The sequence below is a fragment of the Gavialis gangeticus genome, unplaced genomic scaffold (genome assembly GCF_001723915.1).
Source record: "Gavialis gangeticus isolate Ggan-Ray unplaced genomic scaffold, GavGan_comp1, whole genome shotgun sequence".
NCBI classification, from domain to species: Eukaryota; Metazoa; Chordata; order Crocodylia; family Gavialidae; genus Gavialis; species Gavialis gangeticus.
Window position 1 is genome coordinate 10,968,718 of NW_017728997.1, and position 5,446 is coordinate 10,974,163.

The 5,446-nt window shown below is 40.9% G+C and overlaps 1 protein-coding gene across 7 annotated transcripts in view; it reads left to right on the top strand.

Moving 5' to 3' along the window:
- FOXP1 (forkhead box P1) overlaps window positions 1-5,446 on the top strand; it is a 540,709-nt gene that overhangs the window by 280,598 nt on the left and 254,665 nt on the right. The gene's annotated exons all lie outside the window — the stretch shown is intronic.

Genomic DNA, 5,446 nt, shown 5'->3' on the forward strand with positions numbered 1-5,446 from the left:
GGGGCGAGGGGGGAAGGAGAAAAATTTCCATTTCATTGCAACCCTGTTATTGTTTACTTTACCACGCACATCCTAATATGGTTACCTCCCTGTCAAAGCGGCCGAGCCAGGGGCCGAGGGGCCCCCTCAGGGAGCAGCTTCTAACTGCGTCTCAGACAATAAGAAACAAACGGCACAACTCCGCAAAAGGCTTCCCGGAAAATAAGTGTCAAATAAATCCTAAAGACCTCTTCCTTCTGCCACCCAGCTCCGTGCATGTAAACCTGCTTCCTACCACGCTGCCCGAGCTGAGCCCCGCTTGTTTGGGAATGTAAGGCACTGTTTTTTGGGGGTTGTGGTTGGTTTTGTTTTTTTTTAAATTTTTTGTTTAGTTTTAAAAATTTTTTTGCAATGCGTTGGAGGGCTGTGGATGAATTCCTTGAGACGTATCTTTGCAAGTGCCTTTCGTGAGTTATGTTTGCCGGAGCCTTTTATTAGGAACATTAAGGTAAGGATGTTGATTTAGCCTGGGACCTTTGTCACTCAAACTCATGCTCATCAGTGGTATAGACGTTTGTAAAGAAATGCAGCAGAGGTCTGGCAGCCCCTCTCCTAAACAGTGATGTGTTGTGGCTCTTAATTGTCACGCCTGGATTGGGGGGAAAATGCCACTAGTTGTAGATGTTGGTGGAACAGAGGTGCACTCACTCCAGTGTAAACACGGCTGTAAATACTCCTTGGTGCTACCAATTGTCAGCTAGAGCAGTTTCTTTTAGAGGCTTTTCAGTTATTTCTTCTCCTCTACTTGTGGTTTGTCTGAACCTTCTTGGTCGTTCCAAAATCCTCATGGTCTTGAGGCTTGCCAGTTATTATCTGCAACACCAGAACAAAGGTAGGCTGTTAAACTGTGTGCTCCGGGGGAGGGACAAGTTATTTTTGGATGGTTGTCTTCCTAGTGCATGACTGGTTGACCTAAAAGGAGAAAAAAATCCTCCATGGAGGCTAGGAATGAGTGAGCATGCACTGTAAGAGCTTTATGTAGTGTAGTTTTATTTTTATGCAACTTAAAGAAGCAGCATCCTCTTTCATTCTTTGCTTTTTTTTCTTTCATTCCTCTTTCTTTCCTTTTTCTGTCTTCCCCCATTCTTTCCTTTTTCTGTCTTCCTTTTTTTCCTTTTCTTTTTCTTTCTCTCTTTCAATGGTCTCTCTTTTTCTGAGAGCTGACATGGCTATAGTACTTTTATCTGTGTAGTCCATTGATTTTTTTTTCTTTTTTAAATTAAAAAACAAAAAACCGAGATGATGTGGGGGCACGTGTGATTTGTACAATGCACAGACTTCTTTCAGCAGCTGTGAATTTCTATTCAGATTCGAAACAGGATTTCCTAGGGGTGACACACGAGTGGGTTATTCACGCAAGGATTTCAACTTTTTGCCTGGCATGATTTTAAGCTACCGAAGCGTTGTTGTTTTTTTGTGAGCATCCAAGTGCTTGTATGCCCCGAACAGTTATGTTATTTATTAAACCCTCTGTTTCAATGTCATTTTTGGTGTATACTCTGTGTGTTCAGCCACAGTGGGTGCTTTGCTGCAAACTGAACTGCTCTCAGCTGCCTTATATTTTGGGGGATGTTTGGGAATTAAAAAAAAAAATAATAATAATAGTAGAAAACTGGAACACTTCCACATCCTTCTGTTCAGAGGTGTCTGAAACCCTGTCTGCCTCTCTCCTAGAAAGTACAAGTTCAGAGAACAAATTCATAATTTAGTGCCAGGGCAAATGAAATCGTGGTGATAGATACAACATTATCCTATTTCATTCGTTCTCACAGGATTTAAAAGGCAAGCAGCCTTTACCTAAATAAGGTGTCATTCTGCTAAATACCTGTCCTATGCTTAATTTTTTTTACTCCCCAGGTTAGTGCGTGGCCCCCTGTGGATTTTTAGGAAGGTCTTAGTTCTGGAGCAAAACTGGAAGGCTGAAATTTTCTTCTTCTTCTTTTTTAATGATTATGTCTTGTACATTCCTGCTGCTTCCTTTCCTTTTTCCTTTCATTTAATTTTCCATTGAAGTGCACAGCCCAACCTGCTCCTAGATTAAGCTCTTCTTCAACATGTAAAACCGAGTCATTTAATATAAACAAACTTCTGTGCCCCAAAACTTTCTAGCCTAGAATGCTGGGGAATGCATTTTCCTTTTTTTAAATTAAAACAGAACAGCAGTAAACACAAATACATGTATTTTTTAAAACCCATGTGCATCATTTTAAATGCATTTATATATATTTTTGCTTTTGGGGCCGTGGAACAAGTGATAGGAATTAGTAGCCTTTAATTAGACGTGGAGATATTCACATTTTACAGGGATTTATGTTAGAACATGGAATGGCGGGTGGCTTGTTTCCTCATTATGAATACTCCCTGCACATAATGAGGTTCATCATTAGTTGATGGAGTGAATTTGCCCTAGCTCTACCTTGAAAGGCACATAATTTACATACTACTTCAGAGCTTAGGCTTTAATGGATTCCTCGATGAATAAAATGAAAAGCTACTTTCTTTAAATTTTTGAACACTGTTTTGATAATACAGATTTAATAAGACATTCAGTTTGCTTGTTAAGTATATTTGAAAGTGCATTCCTCGTTGTCATACAAAATATACTTTCCCCCTTGTTTTCTAGAATATTTGGTGTGAGGCACGGTCAGACATCTCGACGCCGATATTTGGGGAGTCCCAGGGGAATTATTTTGTTTCATACATGCAGTCTTCCTTTGACACTGCTGCTTCGCAATTGTGGCCTTGTGCCATTCAGGTTATTGCCAAAATCAAGGGCATTAAAGCTCACCTCCAATATTGTAATAAGATCTAGTATGCTTCCTTGTGCATTAAAATTCATTTTGCATGAGAAGTGTTTTTTACTGTATATTTACTGTATACATTTGCAGTGATTGATCTATCGAAATGTGTTACTGCCTGTCAGGCTGACAGTGACAAAACCACTAGTCCCACCTTCCTATTTATTTTAATGAGACGAGAACAGCAGAAACTTCCCTAGTACAGTTCCACCTCCGAAACTGCTGTGTAGATATGATTAGATTAGAGTAAATTGAATTGTAGGCTGCCTAATATGTTATCATGTCATCAGCTTACTAGAGTACTGGTCTACTGTACGGAGTTAGCAAGACATCTTTTTCTCCTCTCCCCTCCCCATCCTTTTTTTTCCACCCCCATTTAGAGGAAGGAGGGGGGTGGAAAATACAGGAAAGACTTAGCACCCAGCAAGTTTGCAGCACCGAACCAAGCATAAGGAGCATGTGTGATAGCATGTTATTGAACATGTCCTTTGCTCCTGGCAGACTGGTCACCCCAGTGTCGTTATCAACAGTTCAAACGGGAAGTCGAGAGCTGGTCTCTCTACTTTGTCACTTTTCCTTGCAGCAGAAGAGTGGAAATATGAGGCAAAGGCTTGTTTTGATGGAATGTTTTATTACCTGAAACGATGAGCATATATTAACATTAATAGAGTAGTCCGTGTCATTCTTTTTTAGGTAATTTACCTCCGCTGCAGACCTGTCTGCTGCGAAATCTTTCTCTGTTCTAAAACATATATTTGTTTAGGGAGTTTTCATTGAAGTGTACATGACAATTACAGCTGTTCATTAACAAAATTGGGTATTTGTTTTAAACTTTAACCAATCACTTTGATATGCTAATTATGGTGTAATTTAATTTGAGCCCTGTAATGATGATGCCGTTATTATGGACATAAATGATGCAGTTAAGCTGAGAGTAATCTCATTTGCATACTGTACATGCCAGTAAATTAAGCCCTTTCTTCGACGGCTTCAGCTTTAATTTTCCACTTCTTTTCACACAGCGCCTTTTCAGCCACTCTCTTATAAGCCCACTTTGTAATAGTGCTGATGACTGTTTGATGTGGAGAGTTGCTGCACCACAATAATGCAAGACACAAGATGTAACATTTAAAGGATTCATTATCTTACTGAGTGTTCCTTTAAGAAGCTGGGATTAACAGGGTTTGGAAGTGTCCTCTCTGCTGAGCAGCAAAGGTCTTCTGACAAACAAAATGCGCTGGTTTGGGTGCATCCCATAAATATAAAAAAATCCCAATCATATCCCTGCAAGACCAATCCCAAGCACCGTCGTTGTAAAACTGCAGTCCGTTTGACCTTTACTGTACAGTATAGTACTGTAATGCAGTTCTGGAGAGAAGTCACTAGATAACCACAGTTTACAACAGTATGGAGACGTTGGCGCACCGGATCATTTCTAAAATTAAGCATCTGGGCTCCAAAACCTGCCTATAGGACACGTAATAATTAGAAATGAAGATCTGACTGGCTTATCTCAGCCATTCTGTTTAATCACTCGTTTTTGCCTTCTGTGGGTTTGATGTGGATTAGGCTTGATATTATTGTAAGTGAAATTTTTAAGTATCGGTGTTAGAAATTAAATTTGCCTCCTGATTTTTCTCAGCGTACCCGTTTTCAACTGAACGCGAGACCCCCCCCAACCAAATAAAAAAAAAACCAGTGTGCAAACAGTTAAAAGCTGATTTTTTTTCTTTTTTTTTGAATGAGTTCAAAACTTTCTGATTTTACCCAGCTAAAATATTCTTAAAGCCACCTGGCGCGCACAGAAACCACCTGAAATAAACGGGGCTGATTCTTGCTCTTTTTAGAGCCACTGTCCTGGTTAGTTATTTTCATGGTTTGATACCTTTGGACCTTTTTAAAGTCCATTTCTAGTGTTAACTAACGTCTTTTATTAAAACCCTGCAATCTTTTCCTTAAGCAGTCTCCAATGACCAAAACTAGCTTCTGCTGTTGCCTACAAACCTGCAAGTTAGTCGCTTCCTGGGTGTCACAACTGTTGAGTGCTGCAGCACACTCCTTCCTAACTCCTTCGCCCCTTTATGGCACGCAGCAAACAAATGGGAGGGGCGCGGTGTTTGCCAACTGTCCAGCGTTTAATGGGCGTGCAGGTTTTATGGTTCGTTCCTGCACTTCATCTCAAGTCCGTGCATCTCCCATATGCTTTCCATGCCAGTGTTGTTGTTCTGGAGGGGGACTATTGCTCGAGCGCTGTGGCAGTCTGCAGGGTTGGAAAAAACCTTCTTTGCAAGAATTTTCAGGCTGGCGAGAGGTGTTTGTACCCGAAAGCTTGCAAAGAAGACTTTTTCCAACTATTTTAGTTGGTCTAGTAAACGATGTCGGATTTACCTAGAGAACCGTGTCTGCCTATGGCCTTAGACCAACATGGCTACAACTTGTACCCCTGGCAGAGTGAATTCGCTGCCAGCAGTGCTGCAGCAGTGAAGAAATGCCTGGCTGCAATCTAATTGCTTCCTGCACGGGTTGGACCCCATCTCTGTGTGGCACAAAGATGACAACTGTTTCCAACAAAATGTGTTTTTTTTTTTGTTTTTGCTCCCCCCCCCCGC